Genomic DNA, 23,331 nt, shown 5'->3' with positions numbered 1-23,331 from the left:
TATTTTTAATATCTCTTTGATGTATAAAATGTCCTAATATGTGTGACTGTGTGAAAGTGTAGTGAAAGTGGCTGAGTCATGTCTGACTTTTTGTGATCCCATGGACTGTATTATACAGTCCATGGTATTCTCTAGGCCAGAATACTGGAGTGGGTAAACTTTCCCTTCTCTAGGGATTGAACCCAGGTCTCCTGCACTGCAAGTGGCTTCTTTACCAGCTGAGCCACAAGGGAAGACTTCGTGGATCACCAAAAACTGTGGCAAATTCTTAAAGACAGCTGACCTTCCTCTTGAGAAATCTGTATGCAGGTCAGGAAACAACAGTTAGAACTGGACATGGAACAAAAGACTGGTTCCAAATTGGGAAAGGAGTACAACAACTTTATATATTGTCACCCTGCTTATTTAACTTTTATACAGAGTACATCATGAGAAATGCTGGGCTGGATGAAGTACAAGCTGGAATCAAAATTGCCAGGAGAAATATCAATAAACTCAGATATGAAGAAGACACCATTCTTATGGCAGAAAGCAAAGAAGAACTAAAAACTAAAGAACCACTTATGAAATTGAAAGAGGACAGTAAAAAAGTTGGCTTAAAGCTCAACATTCAGAAAACTAACATCATGGCATCTGGTCCCATCACTTCATGGCAAATAGATAGGGAAATGGTGGAAACAGTGATAGACTTTATTTTTTTGGCTCCAAAATCACAGCAAATGGTGACTGCAGCCATGAAATTAAAAGACACTTACTCCTTGGAAGAAAAGTTATGACCAAATTAGACAGAATATTAAAAACATAGACATTACTTTGCCATCAAAGGTCTGTCTAGTCAAGGCTATTGTTTTTTCCAGTAATCATGTATGGATGTGAGAGGTGTACCATAAAAAAGCTGAGCACCAAAGAATTGATGCTTTTGAACTGTGGTGTTGGAGAAGACTCTTGAGAGTCCCGTGGATTCCAAGGAGATCCAGTGAGTCCATCCTAAAGGAAATCAGTCCTAAATATTCATTGGAAGGACTGATGTTGAAGGTGAAATTACAATACTTTGGCCACCTGAGTCATTTTTAAAGACCCTGATGCTGGGAAAGATTGAAGGCAGAAGGAGAAGGGGATGACAGAGGATGAGATGGTTGGATGGCATCACTGACACAATGGACATGAGTTTGAGTAAACTCCAGGAGTTGATGTTGGACAGGGAGGCCTAGCTTGCCTCAGTCTGTGGGGTCAGAAAGATGCAGACATGACTGAGCAACTGAACTGAACTGAATATGTGTTAAGTCTGTGAAGATTTTAAAGTCATTTGGACATCAGAACTTTCTCTTCCAGGCAAAGGAGAATGAAAAAGAGTAAAATTTTTATTTATATTATATTTTTGAAAAGTATATCTTGTATCATAAAGGTTTGATAGTAAAGTACTCACATAGTACACAAGGGCTCAGTTAATGACTATGTAAAAATGTAACTGTTTTAAGTAGACTTCAAGAAAGAATAATTAGAAGGGGACATCAATAAAAATAAACATCTTCTTCCCTCATTGACTGAACAGTATGATTTGGAGAAGTTAATTGATTCATCACATAATCAGATTTATTTTGAAATATAAGATGGAGAATGGATTTTGTATTAAGTTAGTGAAGTGTGTGGAAGCATTGCCACTCAGCCATGTCTACTCCGTGACCCCCATGGATTCTAGCCTGCCAGGCTCCTCTGTCCATGGAATTCTCCAGGCAAGAACACTGGAGTGGGTAGCCATTCCCTTCTCCAGGGGATCTTCCTGACCCAGGAATCAAACCCAGGGATCCTGTATTACAGGCAAATTCTTTATTGTCTGAGCCACCAGGAAAACCCATTGAGTTAACAGTAGTAATTAAATATTGAGGGCATTTGAACAAGTTAAATAATAGCTTTACAAAATTTCCTTGTATCTTTTTTTTTATTTTATAATGTTAAACCACAACAATATTTTATATAGAAATATAGTCACAATATGAGAGATATTTGTTCAATAAAAAATGCAAATTTTGATTCTACTCAAATACCCCAGTCACTTCAAGAAAGCAAATAAAGCTGAACTCTCAAAAGTGTAATTATTCATTAAGGCCCCATGTTGTAATTACAATTCAAAATATATTTAGTTTCAACCACCACTATTTATTGAGATCACTTGCACAAATCTCATGAAACTTGACATAATCAGTCTATCAATTATCTTTGTGTCATAGTCAGAATAGCTAACTACCTTGTTCACTGATATTTTAATGTAAATAATAAAATTAAAAGACTTGTCACTTGTGGTAGTAATGATTCTTAAATTACTTTGTCCTTTCACAAAGTTTCTATCCCTAAGATTATTCAATTAAGCAGTTGTCTATTAATAGGTTCTTCTGTGAAGGGCAGATATATTTATTAAGTCAGCTGTTCTTAAAAAAGAGAGATTATGCTGGATTATGAGGTCAGTGCAAGCACATGAGCACTAAAAACAGAAAAGATATGCAAAACCATCAGAGGTAGAGAGAAGAAAAAAGAAAATAAGGAGGAAGACAGAAAAGACATAAGGTAGAAGAAAAGATCAGAGGTAGTCAAAGCATAAGAAGTTGACTAGACATTACTGTAATTAAAGCTTGAGTAAAAGGTCCATGAGTTATGAAATACAGTTTGCCCCTGGAAGCTGTGAATGACCCTAACCAGTGATGAATAGACAAAGGAAAATTTCAATCCAAGACCTGTAATAGAACTAAATAGTGCTAATGTCCTGAATGAACCTGGGAGTAGATTCATTACCAGCACCTCCAGAGAGAAGCACAAATCTCCTGATAGCTGATTTTTGTGAAAAATAGAGCAGAGTCCCAGTTAAGCCAGAACCTGGGGTTTTGATTTATATGACTGTGGCATTAAAAGAAAAAAAATGTTTTAAGCTGCTAAATTTATGGTAATTTCTTTTAGAAGAAGTAAAAACTAATGCATCATTCTATTTGATAAGTTTTGTAGTTCTATATCATGAAATACTACTGCATATAGAATTATGTTCTATAATTTTCCAGTGAATTATTTTATTCAGATAGTAAAAATAAATAAGTAGAGACAGTATTAAAATTATTTTTAAAAATCTGTGTTCACTATTTTTCAAGTATATTATGATGGTTAAATTGTAACAAAAAATTATTTAAATGTGGTATTTACTTCCACTGTAAAGAAAGTGTCAGTTATCCTTCTACCCTAAGAAGTAAAATCCTGAACTGAAAAATCAACAACTCATTTTAGACCTATAAAAGACGTAAGATTGTAGGGCAAATCACTGATCCCAAAACTGGAGAGATGGACAGGCAATATAAGAAAACAAAGTGCTAGAGCAAGTAACTCCATGGATACTATCAGTGAAATAGGAAAACCTGAATTGGAATTGACAGATGGCTGGAGGCTAGATGTCAACAAGCCTGAGAGTAAAAGATTCCAGAATTACTCTGTCATTAGGGGCCCCCATAATATTGTGAAATTCACCTTCAGGGGCTCAACAAGATTCCAAGAATAAATATCAATGTAAAATTCACTCACACAGTTCAGTTCAGTTCAGTCGTTCAGTCATGTCCAACTCTTTGCGACACTCACTCAAGGGGAAAGGAAAAATAGCTATTTTGAAATGTGCCAGAACACCCTGTTCCTAATCAAGCCTGCTCTCAGGGGAAAGCACTTAACCAAAGAGCCTAATTTACAACAATAATTTCAGAGCTTAACTGACTTGAGGGTAGAAAAACAATTCTGAGATCTAATCATAAGACTCCAGATTATTTCCCTTTCCCATTGTATAGTCCATGGAGTTGCAAAATACGACTGAATGACTTTCACTTTCACAATTCATCACCATATTTCTAAAGGTTTATTTACAGAAGTTTCATTTACATCAAGTCAAATGATCAAGAAAAAAGTTATAAGACATATAAAAAGGCAAAAAAAAAAAAAAAAAAACAAAAAAACACACATAGGAAAAACAGAACAAGCATCAGAACCAGACATGCCAAGATATTGGTATTAGCAAACCGGAAATTCAAATAAACATGATTAATATGCTAACGACTTTAATGGTTAAAGTAGACAACATGAAAAGACAGCTGGGCACTGCAAACAAAGAGAGTAAAATCTTAAGAAAGAATCAAAGAGATGTTAAAAATAAAAATACTGTTAACAAAAGTGAAGATTGTCATTTTAGGCTTATTAGTACCCTGAATATGATAGAAAAAATTATCTGAATTTGAGAATTTCTTAATAGAATTCCCAAAAGCCAAAAAAAGCAAAGAAAATAAATACAGAAAAAAAAAGATTTAAAAAAATAGAATATTCAGGGTTTGTGGCAAAACTGAAAATAATGTACCAAACATATAATGAGAACAATAAAAGAGGAAGAAAAAAATATTTAAGACACTAAGAATATAATTAAATTAATATGAAAGATGAAACCACAGATCCAGAAGTCTGCAATTTGTGGTCTGCCTACAAGACCAGCCATGAGGATGTCCCCAACCAAAAAAAAAAAGTCTGTTGACTTTTATTGCCAGAGCTGTGACAGTCTTGACAGCACACTTCTCAAATGTAATAGTTTCACTTGGTATTCAGTAAGCTGTAGTGTATCAGACTGGCAATAGGACACCAAACACTGACCATGACTTTTTTGGTGCAAATTTGCTTTGGGAAGTGCTTTGAAGCTTATTCTCAGTCCAAACACTGAGCTTGTCATCACTGGTTGTTGTATACCATTCACTTTTTGTAGCATGTCACAATCCAATGGAGAAATGGTTCATTATTGTGTAGAGTAAGAGAAGATGACACTTCAAAATAATGTTGTTTTTTCTTTTTCTTTTTTTAAAATTTTCAGTCAGCCACTTATTGATCGTTTTCACCTTGCCAAAAGTGAACAACAATTTTCTTCAAAAGCCAAACAACCATAGAATGGTCAATAATGTTTTTTGTCAACTTCTCCAGAGGTTGTAAGAGGATCAGATTCGATGATTGCTCTCAACTGATCATTGTCATATTCGATGGTTGGCCACTATGCTCCTCATCTCCAAGACTCTTGACTCCTTTGCTAAACTTCCTGAATTACCACTGCACTTATCAGTGCAGTATGTTCCTTATCAGTTACTAGGCCAAGTGCATTGCTGATAATGTGAGCTGTCTCTACTGCTTTATGAGCCATCTTGTACTTAGATAAGAAAATCGCTTGAATTTGCTTTTGGTCTTACATCATTTCTATAGTCTAAAAAAATAGATGAAATAAGCAAAAAGTAATAACTCTTTATCAAAGTAAATATAAACCAATAAAATGCACATTAAAATGATGGATAAATAGCCACATTTAAGAATATCAATATCAAATGTCAATTTGCAACAATGTAAAACTGCAATTACTTTTACACAAACTAAGTAACAAGGAGGAGGAGTAGAGATAATACTCAGGCACTTTTTATGTAAATTTCATATTATATCAAGATATTGGACACTGTAGATCATCTGAAGTAAATCTTGGGAAAGATCTCTCTTCAGATAAAATCTGCTTCAATTCTGGGAAATTTTTACCTTCAGGTCACTGGTTGATGTACAAGTTCAGTCAGTTTAGTGACTGCCTTAAGTGTGCCATTGTCTTCCCTGGTGGCTCAGCTGGTAAAGAATCTGCCAGCAATGTAGGAGACCTGGATTCAATCCTTGGATTGGGAAGATCCCCTGGAGAAGGGAAATGCTACCCATTCCAGTATTCTGACCTGGAGAATTCTATGGACTGTATAGTCCATGGGGTCACAAAAAGTCAGACACGACTGAGGGACTTTCACACTTAAGTGTGCCAAGTGAATAAGAGTGCATTCCTTACAATCTGACAGTACAGGGTCTGGTTAGAAGTACTCGATAGATACCTTTCCAGTAAGGTTGAAAAGTCTTTCTGGAGGTATATTTTTCAATAGATCAAATCTCCAGATTGGAAGTATGATTCTTAAAATTAGCATCTTTGTGTCCAGAAAGAAAGCTGTGAAAACATAGTTGTATCAATACATGGTTATATTTTACAGAACAATTTGTTGTTGTTCAGTCATTCAGTTGTGTGGCTTTGTGACCTCATAAACTGAAGCATGTCAGGCTTCCCTGTCCTTCACCATCTCCTGGATCTTTCCCAAACTCCTGTCCATTGTGTCAGTGGTGCCATCCAACCATCTCATCCACTGTCATCCCCTTCTCTTCCTGCCTTCAATCTTTCCTGGCATCTGAGTCTTTTCTAAAGAGCAATTGGGCTTTTGCCATATTGGAATATCTCTCCTTTTATCAATCATAGGTCAAATGAGGCAGATGGAAAAGTACACCGGGCATCCTGTGACTACCGCAAAAAGCATCTCAGGATGGGAGAGACTGACTGTGGGGGAAACTGGACATAGAACAACAGACGGGTTGCAGATCAGGAAAGGAGTACGTCAAGGTTGTATATCGTCACCCTGTTTATTTAACTTACATGCAGAATATATCATGTGAAATGCTGGGCTGGATGAAGCATAAGCTGGAATCAAGAATTACAGGAAAAATATCAATAACCTCAGATATTTAGATGACACCACCCTTAAGGCAGAAAGTGAAGAAGAACTAAAGAGTCTTGGGATGAGAGTGAAAGAGGAGAGTGAAAAAGCTGACTTAAAACTCAACATTCAGAAAACTAAGATCATAGTATCTAATCCCATCATTACATGGCAAATGGATAAGGAAACTGGGGAAACAGTTTCCTGGGCAGAATTTATTTTTCTTGGCTCCAAAATCACTGCAGATGTTGACTGCAGCTATGAAATTAAAAGAAGCTTGCTCCTTGGAAGAAAAGTTATGACCAATCTAGACAGCATATTAAAAAGCAGAGACATTACTTTGCCAACAAAGGTCCATTTAGTCAAACTAAGGTTTTTTCCAATAGTAATGTATGGATTTGAGAGTTGGACTATAAAGAAAGCTGAGCACCAAAGAACTGATGCTTTTGAACTATGCTGTTGGAGAAGAATCTTGGGAGTCCCTTGGACTGCGAGGAGATCCAACCAGTAAATCCTAAAGGAAATCAGTCTTTAATATTCATTGAAAGAACTGATGTTGAAGTTGAAACTCCAATACTTTGGCCACCTGATAGGAAGAACTGAGTCACTGGAAAAGACCCTGAAACTGGGCAAGATTGAAGGCAGGAGGAGAAGGGAATGACAGAGGATGAGATGGTTGGATGGCATCACTGACTCAATGGACATGAGTTTGATCAAGCTCAGGGAGTTTGTGATGGACATAGAAACCTGGTGTGCTGCAGCCCATGGTCTTGCAAAGCATCATACATGACTGAGCGACTGAACTGTATTGAGATCTGAGATATAGAAGGACCAATGACAATAATTTTGGTCAAGATATTTAGAGGGCCTCTACAAATTCTTTGATCTAAGTCTTAATAATTTTACTGGTATGTTCAACTAAATTAGAGGAGTGAGGATGGTAAGCATAATTAAAGTGCTGAGAAACAGCAGAGACTTGTTGAAGTACCTGGCCAGTAAAATGGGTTCCTGAATCATTATGAAGTTGGAGAATGAGTTCACCAGATAGGAATGAACTCGTTCAAATGGACTTTAGTCACAAAGAGGCAGTATTTTGTCTTCAAGGGAAGGCCTCGGTCCATTTCAAAAATATATAGGCCATGACTAAAACATATTTATTTCTATGGAACAGAGGAATATGCATGAAATCAATTTTTTAGAGCTCAAATGCTCCACTAGGCTCCATAACTTAAAGTGTCTGAGGCCTGTATAAACATGCTTTTTTTGGTTGTACTTCAGACAAGCATGAAAAATGAAGCAGGTCAGTTTTTATGGCCTCAATAAGATTATCCCATCAATACTGATTCATGAAAGCTATCATTTTGTCAGTAGACCAGTGGTTTAATGTAAGTACAATGGTGAGGAATGGGAATTTTAAATTCTCTGGTAGAACTAGGTTGTTATTTAATTCAAACTAGAGCTTTCTGTTTTTTTTTTTTTTTAATTTAACATTAATTTATTTTTAACACCCAAAATCATTTTATATTCGGGTGTAGCCAATTAACAATGTGATAGTTTCAGGTGGACAGTGAAGGGACTCAGCCATACAAATACATGTATCCATTCTTCCCCACACCCCTATCCCATCCAGGCTGACACATACTATTGAGCAAAGTTCCATGTGATATACAATAGGTTTTTGTTGTTTATCCATTTGAAATATAGGAGTATGTACATGACCTTCCCAAAGTCCTTAAATATTCCTTCCCCAAAGGAAACATAAGTTCTAAGTCTATGAGTCTCTTTCTGTTTTGTAAGTTAATTTGTATCATTTCTTTTTAGATTTCACATATGAAGAATGTCATATAATATTTCTCCTTTCTGTCTGACTTACTTCACCCAGTATGACACTCTCCAGGTCCATCCATGTTGCTCAAGTGACACTATTTCATTATTGTTAATGACTGAGTAATACTCCACTCTGTGTGTGTGTGTGTGTGTGTGTGAATATATGTATATCTCCACATTTTCTTTGTGCATTCCTTTGACGATGGACATTTATGTTGTTTCCATGTTTTGGCCATTGTAAACAGGGCTGCAATGAACAGTGGGGTGCATGCACTTTTTTGGGCCATGTTTGTCTCTGGATATATGCCCAGGAATGGGATTGCAGGGTCATATGGTAGCTGTATTTTTAGTTTTTTTGAGGAAATTCCATATGGTTCTCCATTATGCCTGAACCATTAACATTCCCAGTAATAGTGCAATAGGGTTCTCTTCTCTCCACATCCTCTCCAGTATTTGTTTTTTGCAGACCTTTTGATGATAGCCATTGTAACAGGTTGAGGTGATATCTTATTGTAGTTTTGATTTGCATTTCTCTAATAACTAGCAATTTTGAACATCTTTTCATGTGCTCATTGGCCATCTGTATGCCTGTTTTAGTTGTTCTTGTCTGTGGCTCAGATGTGTCTGAATCTTTGCAACCCCATGGACTGCAGCATGCCAGGCTTCCCTGTCCTTCATCATCTCCTGGAAATTGTTCAAACTCATGTCCACTGAGTTGGTGATGCCATCCAGCCATTTTATCCACTGTCGTCCACTTCTCCTGCCTTCAATCTTTCCCAGCATCAAGGACTTTTCTGATGAATCAGCTGTTCACATCAGTTGGCCAAATTTTTGAGACTTCTGCTTCAGCATCATTTATTCCAATGAATATTCAGGATTGATTTCCTTTAGAATTGACTAGTTTGATCTCTTTGCAGTCCAAGGGACTCTCAAGAGTCCTTCTCTAACACCACAGTTGAAAAGCATCAATTATTTGGCACTCAGTCTTCTTTATGGTTCAACTCTCACATCCCTACATGACTAATGGAAAAACCAGAGCTTTGACTATATGGACCTTTGTTGGCAAAGTGATATCTCCATTTTTAAATATGGTTTAGGTTTGTCATAGCTTTTCTTCCAAGGTGAAAGTGGCTTTTAATTTCATGGCTGCAATTACCATCTGCAGTGATTGTGGAACCCAGGAAAATTAAGTCTGTCACCGTTGCCATTGTTTTCCTATCTATTTGCCATGAAGTGATAGGAACTTTCTCTCTTCTCTTTCACCTTCATCAAGAGGGTCTTCAGTTCCTCTTTGCTTTCTCCCATAAGGGTGGTGTCATCTGCATATCTGAGGTTATTGATTCCAACTTGTGCTTCATCCAGCCTGGCATTTCTAATAATGTACTCTGCATATAAGTTAAATAAGCATATTGACATTATACAGCTTTGACTTTCTCCTTTCCCAATTGTGTCGTCTTTAGAGAATTGTCTCTTCAGGCCTTCTATCCATTTCTGAATTGGTTTTCAGCTATTATCTCTTCAAATATTTTCTCAGATCCATTCTCTCCCTCTTCTCCTTCTGTGACTCCTATAATGCAAATATCTGTGTGTTTAATGTTGTCCCGGAGGTCTGTTAGGCTGTCTTCATTTCTTTTCCTTCTTCTTCTTCTTTTTCTTTTTTTAATCTATTTTGCAGCATTGATTTCAACCATTCTGACTTCCAGGTCACTTATCCATTCTTCTTCCTCAGTTATTCTGCTATTGATTTCTTTTAATGTGTCGTTCATCTCTGGCTTTCTTTAATTCTTCTAGTTCCTTGGTGAACATTTCTTGCATCTTCTCTATCTTTGCCTCCATTCTTGTCCTAAGACCCAGAATCCAGAATCATATTTATTTTCATTATTCTGAATTTTCTTCTTCTTCCCCCCTGCCCCCAGGAGATTGGCTATCTCCATTTAATTTAGTTGTTTTTCTAGGGTTTTATCTAATTCTTTCTTCTGGGACATAATCTCATTTCTTTTCATTTTCAGTATTTTCTGTGATTGTGGTGTTAGTTCTGGAGGCTAATGGGATTGTAGCTCTTTATTTCATCTGTCTGCTCTCTGGCAGATGAGCATAAGAGACTTGTGCAAGCTTCCTGATGGGAGAAACTTGCTAGGGGGGAAATTGGGCCTTGCTCTGGTGGGTAAGGCCATGCTTCGAAAACTTTAATCCAGTTGTCTGCTTTGGCCACCTGATGGGAAGAACTGACTCACTGAAAAAGAACATGATGCTTGGAAAGATTTAAGGCAGGAGAAAAGGGGATGACAGAGGATGATATGGGTTGGATGGCATCACCAACTCAATGGACATGAGTTTGAGCAAGCTCTGGTAGTTGGTGATGAACAGGGAAGCCTGGCATGCTGCAGTCCATGGGGTTGCAGAGTAGGACAAAACTGAGCAACTGAGCCTAACTGCTGATGGGTGGGATTGTGCTCCCTTCCTGTTAGTTGTTTGACCTTAGGCAACCCAGTCTTGGAGTCTATGGGCTTCTATAGTATGGCTATTGATGACCTCCAAGAGGGCCTATGCTGGGATACAGGTCCAAGGACTGACGCTGTCAGTGCCTCCATCTGCATGGCAGGACACTGCCAATCCATGCCTTTGAAGGCTACCCTCAAACACTCACAGCGGTTTCTGGTCCAGTCTCTGTTGGGGTCACTGCTCCTTTCTCATGGGCCCTGGGGTACACAAGATTTTGTTTGTGCCCTCCAAGAGTTTCTTTATCCCCCAGTCTTATGGAGGCTCTGTAATCAAATCCAACTGACCTTCAAAATCAGATTCTCCGGGGATTCCCAGTCCCTTGGCTGAATTTCCAGGCTGGGGAGCCTGATATGGGACCTAGAACCTTTAAAACAATGTCAGAAGATCTTTGGTATTGTTGTTCTCCAGTTTGTGAGTCACCTACCCAGCATGCATAGGATTTGATTTTATCATAATTGTTTCCCTCTTACCATTTTGTTGTGGCTTCTCCATTGTCCTTGGATATAGGGTATCTTTTTTTTTTTTTTTTTTTTAAATTTTTCGGTGGGTTCCAGTGTATTCCTATAAAAGATTTGGTGCTCTGGCTGGAGAAGATGAGCACATGTTCTTCTATTCTGTCATCTTAATCTGGTCCTTCTTCTTCTTCTCCTCCATTTATTTTTCTAAATTTTAATCAAACCAATCATTGTTAAATTTCCATTCTTATTTTTCCTTTTCTGAGATCAAATGTCAAAATTCTTTATAACTTATAGAAATATCTCTTTGAACCATGATAAAATTTTGGTTGTGGTTGATTTCTTTAAAAGAAAAATTACTTGTGGAACTGCCAGCAATTCGATTTTCCCTAGATAACGGAGAGCCAACTTTAATATTCTGCGGAATCGTAATAATAGCGAATACAGCAGCTAAAAATATTACATACAACAATTTTAAACCATTTTGTTTTCATTTTACTGGAAATAAGAAAGAGAGCCATGTTGCTTCCACAACATTCCAAAATCATGAGTTACTTTGAAAGCATATGCACTATAAATATAAATATGGGCAGTTTTGCCACAGGTCAAAGTACAAGCCTGTATAAGAGTATGTAGTTCAGCCTGATGGGCTGAGATAGCCATGGGTAAAGATGCTGCCTCAACAACACCAAAAAGAGTTGCAACAATCTACCCAGAACAGTATTTGACACTGTCACCTTTTAAATCAGAATGATTAGTGAATCATGAAATTTCAGCATTACTCAAAGAAATTTCCTGAAGATCTTGACAAAAGGTCAGGATGTTACCCATCGGCAATATGCAGTTATGAGGGATACTAGTTAGGTTGAGGCCATTATAATACAAAAGAGTTATATGAGTAGAAGCCAGCAAAAAGATTTCATATGAGATGAGATGTTGGTTGATAAACGTTAAGTGTGATTTAGAATAAAGGAGAGCTTTTACTTCATGGGGTACAGAATAAGTTACAGGGAATCCCATGAAGGTTTTCTTGGTTACCCTAGCCAATAGGACCGTGGCTATAGTGAATCTAAGGCAAGTGGGATATCACTGGGTCACAGGGTCCAGTTGTTGACTATACTACCTTATGTGTTTATGATGGCCCCTATGTTTTGGGGTGAGCATCCCAAAAACATTCCCCTTCTTTTTCTGTACAACATAAGGAGAAATTTGAGAGTTGGGAAGTCCAAGAGCACACAGGTTCCTCAAACTCTCCTATAAGTCCTTAAAATCTGTGTCCCCTGGTTTTGACCTAAAATTGCATCAAGTTTGTCATTGTTTAGTAAATATATAGAAATTTGCCCATAAGAGAGAAATTTGGCATTCAATTTTGGCAATCACCTATAGTCCAGCGGTGGGGTGGGGGTGGGGATCAGTGAAGATATTTGATACTTTGGGAAAATCTTTGGCTATGGCTCACAGTTTAGTTTTAGCCCAAGGAATATGAAAATTTAAGGGTTTATCTTCTGAACCCTTGGAAGACTTAATTTTAAAGGACACGTTCTGAGAAGTTCAGAGGAAATGGGAATGGGGAGAGTTGCAGAGAAAATGGGAAGCTCCATGAAAGAATTAGTATGTTGGAGCTGAGGAACTAGACGAGGTGTAGATGATTTAGAAGGAAGAAAGAAGGTGGCCCCAGAGGCAGAACCTGAGATAAAGAAGGGAGAAGAGCTTGGGGTTTCAAAAAGAATTTTACCTTCCTGTTTTTGTTTGGCTCAGTTAACCTTAAACTCTTATTTTGCAGAGGGACAGTTTTGACTCCTGATAATTCCTGGAAGCCTGAAAATACCAAATGAATTAAACATTCTATTCACTTTGTGAAACTTTAGAACTATTTGATTATCCAATTAGATTTTGACACAAGTAAGTGTGAGGATTTTGAAGGTTTCTCAAAACGGTCATTTACTTTCTAAATTGCATTTGGTTAGTTCGATGTTAAGTGTGATTTAGAATAAAGGAGAGCTTTTACTGCATGGGGTACAGAATAAGTTACAGGGAATCCCATGAGGGTTTTCTTGGTGACCCTAGCCAATAAGACAGTGGCTATAGTGACTCTAAGGCAAGTGGGATATCACTGGGTCACAGGGTCCAGTTGTTAACTATACTACATTATGTGTCTATGATGTTAGAAAATATCTATAAGGAAGGGCCATGATTTTCAATCCTGAAATTAGCAGAGATTCCTATAAAGGGAGCATCATCAAAATATTTAAATAACTGGGATCCATAATTCTTAGAGAAAATAATTTTTTTAATTTCCTTTTTTCTTTTGTTTAAATCCAGAGTAAGAGAAAAAAATTCAAACAGTCTAAATAGCTCAAACAGTTCATATATTTACAAAGTCCAAACAACCTACAAGTCTGATATACCAATCAGTCTAAAGGAACAGTCTGGACTTGGAGAAGCCAGGTGAAAGTCTATGCTAAGCACATATCTTACAAAATGGCCTCTCTTCCAAGGGGATTTGCCCAAAGTCTAGTCATCTCCAAATGGAAAATTCTGACTTCAAAATCGGACCAAAGTTCCAAATAGGTACTCACATACAGAACAAGCCTGAACTAAAAAAAGAAAAAAAAAAAAAAAGAAAAACATTAAAACAGATCCCAAATACAAATAACGCTTGGAAAGCTTCCTAATGCAAAAAGAGTGGCAATATATTTCAAGGGAAATATAAATATATATATATATATATGCTCAAACTCCAAGTTTACTGAGAAAAATAATGAACAACAGTAGGCTTCATGTGGGTATTAAACTTATTTTCTCACCAGCCTCAGAGTTATTGGGTGTCTTCTCTGGATTCCTATATTGGCTGACCTAAAACAAATAGACTGCTAGTTATTCCCCAGCAATAATGGATTCATTTGTGATCAGCAGATGATTTCCATTTGAGTTCTGCTATCACAGTGAGCCATATGTAAATCACCAGCAGAGGAGAACACTTTTATAAGAGGAAAAAGGAAGTGGGAGGTGTACAGTTAACAAAAGGTCCATGACTTTTCATTAGCTGAGTTATGACAATTTCTCATTGGTTGAATTCTTGCAAGGAAAGAAAAGAAAGTTTTTTTTTTTTCCATTGCATTGACCTTTACTATAGTCATAGAGTGTGAGAGGTCCTACTTTCAGTCCTCTAACTCTTTCTAATAAACTGTGGAAGATTCTGAGAGAGATGGGAATAGCAGACCACCTGACCTGCCTCTTGAGAAATCTGTATGCAGATCAGGAAGCAACAGTTAGAACTGGACATGGAACAACAGACTGGTTCCAAATAGGAAAAGGAGTACATCAAGGCTGTATATTGTCACCCTGCTTATTTAACTTCTATGCAGAGAATATCATGAGAAATGCTGGACTGGAAGAAATACAAGCTGGAATCAAGATTGCTGGGAGAAATATCAATAACCTCAGATATGCAGATGACAGCACCCTTATGGTAGAAAGTGAAGAGGAACTAAAAAGCCTCTTGATGATAGTGAAAGAGGAGAGTGAAAAAGTTGGCTTAAAACTCAACATTCAGAAAACGAAGATCATGGCATCCAGTTCAATCACTTTATGGGAAATAGATGGGGAAACAGTAGAAACAGTGTCAGACTTTATTGTTTTGGGCTCCAAAATCACTGCAGATGGTGACTGCAGCCATGAAATTAAAAGATGCTTGCTCCTTGGAAGAAAAGTTATGAACAACCTAGACAGCATATTGAAAAGCAGAGACATTACTTTGCGGACTAAGGTTCGTCTAGCCAAGGCTATGATTTTTCCTGTGGTCACCTATGGATGTGACAGTTGGACTGTGAAGAAAGCTGAGCACTGAAGAATTGATGCTTTTGAACTGTGGTGTTGGAGAAGACTCTTGAGAGTTGCTTGGACTGCAAGGAGATCCAACCATTCCATTCTGAAGGAGATCAGCCCTGGGATTTCTTTGGAAGGAATGATGCTAAAGCTGAAACTCCAGTACTTTGGCCACTTCATGCGAAGAGTTGACTCATTGGAAAAGACTTTGATGTTGGGAGGAATTGGGGGCAGGAGGAGAAGGGGACGACAGAGAATGAGATGGCTGATTGGCATTACTGACTTGATGGACGTGAATCTGAGTGAACTCTGGGAGTTGGTGATGGACAGGGAGGCCTGGCGGGCTGCGATTCATGGGGTCACAAAGAGTCAGACATGACTGAGCGAGTGAACTGAACTGAACTGAACTGAATTCTTTCTAATGGAGAATTATGTTTATTAATTTTCATTATGTTTACTGAAAGTAGTTGAAAATTTGAGTCTGCTTGAAAAGTTGCACATGATATTTATAACAGCTTAATTCAAAATTGCCAAAACAGAAACATTCATGTTCAATAAGGGAATATATACAAAACTCTGGTATATCCATAAAATAGTATATTATTCAGAACTAAAGAGAAATGAAAAGACACAGACAAAACCAAAACACTTCTTGCTAAGTGACATAGTCAATCTTAAATGCTACTTCCTATATAATCCCATATAGGAAAGGAAAGATATACCTGTCTGAATGCAGAGTTCCAAAGAATGGCAATGAGAGATAAGAAAGCGTTCCTCAGTTATCAATGCAAATAAAATAAAATAAAATAAAATAAAGGAAAAAATAAAAAGGGAAAGACTAGAGATCTCTTTGAGAAAATTAAAGATATCAAAAGAACATGTCATGCAAAGATTGGCAAAATAAAGTACAGAAATGGTATGGACCTAACAGAAGCAGAAATATTAAGAAGAGGTGGCAAAAATACACAAAAGAACTATATAAAAAAGATCTTCATGACCTAGATAACCATGATGATATGATCACTCACCTAGAGCCAGGTATCTTGGAATGTGAATTCAAGTGGGCCTTAGGAAACATCACTACAAACAATGCTACTGGAGGTGGTAGAATTCCAGTTGAGCTAATTCAAATCCTTAAAGATGATGCTGTGAAAATACTGTACTCAATATGCCAGCAAATTTGCAAAACTCAGCAGTGGACACAGGACTGGAAAATGTCAGTTTTCATTCCAATCCCAAAGAAAGTCAATGCCAAATAATGTTCAAACTACTGCACAATTGCACTCATCTCACACACTAGCAAAGTAATGCTCAAGATTTTCCAAGTCAGACAGTACATGAACTTCCAGATGTTCAAGCTGGATTTAGAAAAGGCAGAGGAATCAGAGATCAAATTGCCAACATCTGTTGGATCATCAATAAAGCAAGAGAGTTCCAGAAAAACATCTACTCCTGCTTTATTGACTACGCCAACGCCTTTGACTGTGTGGATCATAACAAACTGTGGAAAATTCTTAAAGAGATGGGAATACCAGACAACCTTACCTGCCTCCTGAGAAATCTGTGTGCAGTTCCGTTAGGCGAGTGCAGAGAAAAATAAAGTTAGCTGGGCAGTCAGGCAAGAAAAGGGAAATTTTTAGAGGGAAATAAGAGGGTGACTAGCCCTTAAGGAGAACCAGTGTCCTCCCTTTCTGATGGGGTCTTTCTTATACCCTGCCAATGAAAAATTATCTGAAGGGATGGTTTATTTTTAGCCTGTAGTTGAGTCCTGTGATCACTTAGCTGGAGGTCTAGAATGTGGTGGTCTCATAGCTTTAAGAATCTAGGCTCCAGTGAGCAAACAGAATGTCCATTGGGCAATTTGGTCAGTCTCAAGGGTCACTGTGATTCTTTTCTTTGTTTACAATGTCAACATAATAAGCCATCTTAGCAATGAGTCCCCATGTGGGCCGTACCATTCCATGTTTTTTGATTTAGGAAAAGGGCCAAAGGTCAATCTTCAGTACCTACTTCTTGTGGGACAGGAGTGTCATGGGAGTGAGATAAGAAAAGGCTGGAATGTGGGTCAAAGGGAGTTGTGTAAGGTAGAAGTTTTTGATAATTTGAGCGAATTAGAAGTAGCTTGTGGATAATTCGGTTGGTGAAAGCTTGTAAGTGATCTGGACGAAAATTTGAAAAAAGACACATTAAACATAGATTGAAAGTTAGAATAAGGGTAAGTAGAAGGAGAGGGCTTAGAAAAGGTAGGACCCAGGGTATCCAATTCCAATTGTTTAACCAGATTTCCCATGAATTATTGAGTTGTTGGTATATTTTTGAGGCCCTATTTGTCAGATTTCTTGCTGCTTCTTTTACAACACCTGATTTATTGGTGTAGAAGCAGTAGGCTTCCTCCAAAATTAGACATAGACCTCCTTTTTCTGCTGTGAGGAGGTCTAATCCTTTTCTGTTTTGGAGGACCACAGCTGCCAGGGAATCTAGCTAGTTTTGGATAGTGATAAGGCTGGTAGCTCTTTCTTCTAGGCTATCAGTGAGGTCTTTAGAAAGGTTTTGATGGTAATTTAAAGAAGCTCTGAGTCCTACAGTTCCTGTCCCGATCCCAGCCACTGTTCCTAAACTGATTAATAGAGGAATGAATTGAACTGCCCTTGTGGGTTGGTTATGAGTTAGTGGGATAGGGAGGGTTTGATTGTTAGGAGGAATAGAAATATCTGGGACCAGATATACCAGGCAGCATGTTCCCATACAGTTAATGGGAGAACATAAATAAGTAGTGGTTCCACATAAGAAAAACTTTCCAGGAATAAGAAGACAGCAGCTGAAATCAATAGCAAATAGGAGTCTTTCTGGGAACTTGTTAGTTCTCTCTGAAACTGACAGAGAACTTGCCAGTATAGACCCTACAAGAGGAGCATTTACACTATATGAAGAAGGGAGTCTCTGAGAAAGCAAGAGAATGTTTCACAGTTCAAGAGATGTGGTAGATGGACTGGCTGGAAGGGAAGGAGAGATGTGTGACCAAATAGTTCCCAGTAGGAGATGTGTGACCGAATAGTTCCCAGTAGGAGATCAGAGTTTTTTATAGAATTTTGTCTGGTAAAACAGAAATGAGGCTGTTGTAGATGATTGTCAGAGGTGGTGGGTCTTCCTATAGTTGGTTCGTTCTGAGGAAAAGTGAGATCCAGAAGAAGGGAGGTCAATATCTTGTCAGGATTGTGAATTTGATCAATTGAAAATAAATAATGTATATATAATAAAAAGAGAGATTCTCCTCTATATGTGTGATAAAGAGAATTGTTTATGTGAGTCCATTTCCCTGTGTAGATGGAGAGTGCTGATCCTCTGGGTGAGGAAATGGATAAGCAAATCCAACAATCACTGGCCAGGGTGGGGTTTCATGTGTTGAGTAATTGATGGGTCAGATTTAGAGTTTTGAATAGGTAGGCATGGTTTGGGACAGGCTGACTTATAGGTATAATATTAATATGAAGTCTGGACTGTAAAAGAAGAGGGAGTAAGAATAAAATCATGATGTGACATCTTATGTCTATGGGGAGAAAATGATAAAAATAAGAATCCAGGTGTAGAAGTAAATTTGGGTTGGTGTGAACTATATGAAATATCCCTGGAGCCAAATATCACCTTTAAAGTCAAGGAGTAAAGGGAGATCAGTAACAGTGGTGTTTCCAGGAAGGTAAGGGCTTGTGTTACTATTTGAAGGAAAGTGGATAATGAATTCATCTAGGCTGATCACAGTAAGAGGAGGACCATCCCCAAAAAAACAAGAACAAAAGTGCTGCACTCAATATGCCAGCAAATTTGGAAAACTCAGCAGTGGCCACAGGACTGGAAAAGGTCAGTTTTCATTCCAATTCCAAAGAAAGGCAATGCCAAAGAATGCTCAAACTACTGTACAATTGCACTCATCTCCCATGCTAGTAAAGTAATGCTCAAAATTCTCCAAGTCAAGCATCAGCAATAGGTGAACCATGAACTCCCTGATGTTCAAGCTGGTTTTAGAAAAGGCAGAGGAACCAGAGATAAAATTGCCAACATCTGCTGGATCATGGAAAAAGCAAGAGAGTTCCAGAAAAAAACATCTATTTCTGCTTTATTGACTATGCCAAAGCCTTTCACTGTGTGGATCAGAATAAACTGTTGAAAATTCTGAGAGAGGTGGGAATACCAGACCACCTAACCTGCCTCTTGAGAAATCTTATGCAGGTCAGGAAGCAACAGTTAGAACTGGACATAGAACAACAGACTAGTTCCAAATAGGAAAAGGAGTGCGTCAAGGCTGTATATTGTCACCCTGCTTATTAAAACTTTTGTGCAGAGTACATCATGAGAAATGCTGGACTGGAAGAAACACAAGCTGGAATCAAGATTGCTGGGAGAAGTACCAATAATCTCAGATGTGCAGATGACACCACCCTTATGGCAGAAAGTGAAGAGGAACTAAAGAGCCTCTTGATGAAAGTGAAAGAGGAGAGTGAAAAATTTGGCTTAAAACTCAACATTCAGAAAACAAAGATCATGACATCCGGTCCCATCACTTCATGGGAAATAGATGGGAAAACAGTAGAAACAGTGTCAGACTTTATTGTTTTGGGCTCCAAAATCACTGCAGATGGTGACTGCAGCCATGAAATTAAAAGACGCTTACTCCTTGGAAGAAAAGTTATGACCAACCTAGAAAGTATATTCAAAAGCAGAGACATTACTTTGCCGACTAAAGTCCGTCTAGTCAAGGCTATGGCTTTTCCTGTGGTCACGTATGGATGTGAGAGTTGGACTGTGAAGAAGGCTGAGCGCCGAAGAATTGCTGCTTTTGAACTGTGGTGTTGGAGAAGACTCTTGAGAGTCCCTTGGACTGCAAGGAGAGCCAACCAGTCCATTCTGAAGGAGATCAACCCTGGAATTTCTTTGGAAGGAATGATGCTAAAGCTGAAACTCCAGTACTTTGGCCACCTCATGTGAAGAGTTGACTCATTGGAAAAGACTCTGATGCTGGGAGGGATTGGGGGCAGGAGGAGAAGGGGACGACCAAAGATGAGATGGTTGGATGGCTTCACGGACTCGATGGATGTGAGTCTGAGTGAACTCCGGGAGATGGTGATGGACAGGGAGGCCTGGCGTGCTGCGATTCATGGGGTCACAAAGAGTCAGACACGACTGAGCAACTGAACTGAACTGAACTGATGGAGAAGTAGGTAAAACAGAGGGAAAGCTTTTGAAGATAGTCCACTGAGGGTGAGAAATAGAGTAAACTCCTATTGTGAATAGAGTAAACTCCTATCATGAATAGAGTAAGTAAGGGAAATACCAATTCAATTAGTAACCAATACCATCTGTTTTTGTATTACTTATCAATATTTGTGTTTGGCTATTCTATTTCTTCAGAAATTCGATCCAGTCAAAGCCTGGTGTGTCCCAGAACATTGCTGGTGTAGCGAGGAGCCTCCTAGTGGGGAATGTTTCTTGGCAGAGATGGAGATTCTCCTGGGGAGACCCCAAGAGAGTGGACTTAAATTAAAGTCCACTTTAATCTAGAGAGATGAAACCAAGAGGAATGACCTGCCAGTTTAGCAGCTGTTTGTGTGGTTAGAACAACCTCAACCATCAAGGCTAGAGATCCTTATGGTTTAAAACCTTGCTTAAAGCAGGACTTGTTCCCTAGATATGAGTGTTAAGTCAGATGAATTCGCTTGATGAGGCTTTGGGAGAGAGCGATTTGCATGTTCTCTCATGAGGGAAGATAATCTCCCAGCAAGGGGTTCACAGTAGGGAACTGACCTAAGAGAAAATGGTGTCCCTACATGAGCTCAAAAGACTGAGGAAAGAGTGGGCCTATGGAGTAGCCCTAATGTGACCCAAAGTCATGGGAAGAAGTTCTGTCCATGGCCTTTGTAGTTCTGGAAAGAGTTTGGTTAGCTGCATTTTGAGACTAGAATTTGCCTTTTCTACTTTTCCTGAGGATTGAGTCCATAAAGGATATGTAGTTTCTGGGGTATGCCAAGGAGTTGGGCTACCTATTGAGTGATTTGGGAGATAAAAGCTGGCCCATTATCTGATTGGAGAGAGAGGGGGAGGCCAAAGTGAGGGATGATTTCTTGTATGAGAAACTGTGTTAGCTCTGAGGTAGTTTCTGATATCGTAGGTAAAGCCTCAATCCACCCTGAAAAAGTGAGCATGGGATTTATTTCTTGTGTTAGAGGCATGTAAGTGAAGTCAATTTGCCAGTCCTCTCTTGGGATATGTCCTGTAGCCTAATGTGTTGTGAATGAGGGAGTAGGCTTTAGGGCTCCCTGTGATGAGACTGAGGAGCAGATAATGCAAGAGTCAGTGATTTGTGGTAGGAGTGAAAGAAGGTTAGGATATGTGATAAGAGGTCTTAAGAGATGATAAAGAGGTTTAGTGCCTAGGTAGAGGGCCTGATAAATGTCTGTAAGAATCTGTGTGCCCTAAGATTGAGGAAGGGCATAGTGGCCCTGTTTTTGTAAATAATCTCCTTGTGGTTGTGCTTCCTCTTGTAATAATCATGCTTTTTTCTTTCGTGAGGTAAAGGGGCTTTATGTTGGGGATTACTTACTATAAGTTGTTGAGCTGATGATTGGAGTGAGGCTTGTTTTGCTTCTCTGTCTACATCATAGTTGCCCCGTGAAATGGGGCTGAGGCCACCTGGCAATCTCAGCAATGTATGATGCCTACTTTAGTTGGCATGTTAGCTATTTTTCAAAGTTGGAGTATAAGCGGGTCATTAGTTATGGGAGAGCCCTTAGTAGATAGGAGCCCTGTTCCTTCCAGATGGCAGCATATGAGTGTATGATGTGGAAAGTATATTTAGAATCTGTGTATATGTTTGCTCTTTTGTTAGCTGTGAGGGTAACTGCTCTAGTTAGTGCAATAATTTTTGCCTTTTGGGAACAGGTTCCCAAGGGGAGAGATTTGGATTCAATAATCTTGGTGTCAGAGAAAATTGCATATCCAGGTACCTTTTTTATTTTTGATGTCATAAAGGAGCTGCCATCAATATACTGAGTAAAGTCAGGGTTATTTAAGGGGTTGAGGAAATGTGGGAGAAATAGGGCATCAGGTCTTCTGATGCCACTTTGCAAGTATGGATTGGGGGCTTGGAAGAATTAGGGATGAGGGTTGTGGAGTTGAGAGTAGGACAGTGTTCAAAGGAGAACTCACGAGATTCGAGAAGGGTGACATGAATTAGTTGGATGCATGAAGGAGATAGAAGGGTCATGGATTTGTGAGAAAGTAAGCCCTTAAAGTCATGTGGTGAATGAATGACAGTGGTGCTCCGAAAGTCAGTTTTTTACTTTCCTGAGCAAGAAGGGTAGCTGCTGCCAGAGCATGGTGGCAGGCTGGCCGTCCTCAGAGTGTGGGATCTAATTGCTTTGATAAATAGATAAGTGACGGAGATGAAGGAGGGGCCCTGATTTTGTTCCAAAACTCCTAGGGCAATTTTGTGTCTCTCAGTAGTACAGAGTATAAAGGGGTGAGAAAGGTCAGGAAGTGTCAGAGCTGGGCTGAGGGAATGGCTTGCTTAAGGGTGTTAAAAGCTGAACAGATATTTGATTTTAGCTCTAGGCGTTCTGAAAGACCTCCTCGGGTGGCGTGATATAGGGATTGTACCAAGAGGGCGACTTAGGAATCCAGAGGTGTAGATATCCAGCTAAACCCTAGAAGGACAGGATCTCTGTTTTTGATGTAGGGAGTGGTAGGATGAATATAAGCGACTTTCTATCAGTAGTAATATAAATTTTGTTGGTGACTCTAGGAACAGAGATGAAACTTGGTGGGAGACTCGATAGCCTTGATCAGCTAGAAAATTGAGGAATGTATAGTGTTATTGAGAGTGTCTAACCGAAGGACTACAAAGGAGGAGATCATCCACATATTGGAGGCCAGTACTTGGAGTAAGGTCACGAGAGGTTAGGTCTGATGCTAGAGCTTGGCCAAAGAAATGAAGGCTATCACAAAAGACTTGTGGGAGGACTGTCCATGTCAGCTGTTGGGAGCAATGATTGTCTGGATCAGTCCAGCTAAAGGCAAAGAGGTCTTTAGATTCTGGGTGTAAAGACATAGTAAAGAAGGCATCCTTGAGGTCTAGAACAATGAAGTGGGTAGTGGAAGAGGGACTGAGAGAGAGA

Source organism: Oryx dammah, unplaced genomic scaffold (assembly GCF_014754425.2).
Source record: "Oryx dammah isolate SB20612 unplaced genomic scaffold, SCBI_Odam_1.1 HiC_scaffold_19, whole genome shotgun sequence".
NCBI lineage: Eukaryota > Metazoa > Chordata > Mammalia > Artiodactyla > Bovidae > Oryx > Oryx dammah.
This window is presented reverse-complemented; position numbering follows the sequence as displayed.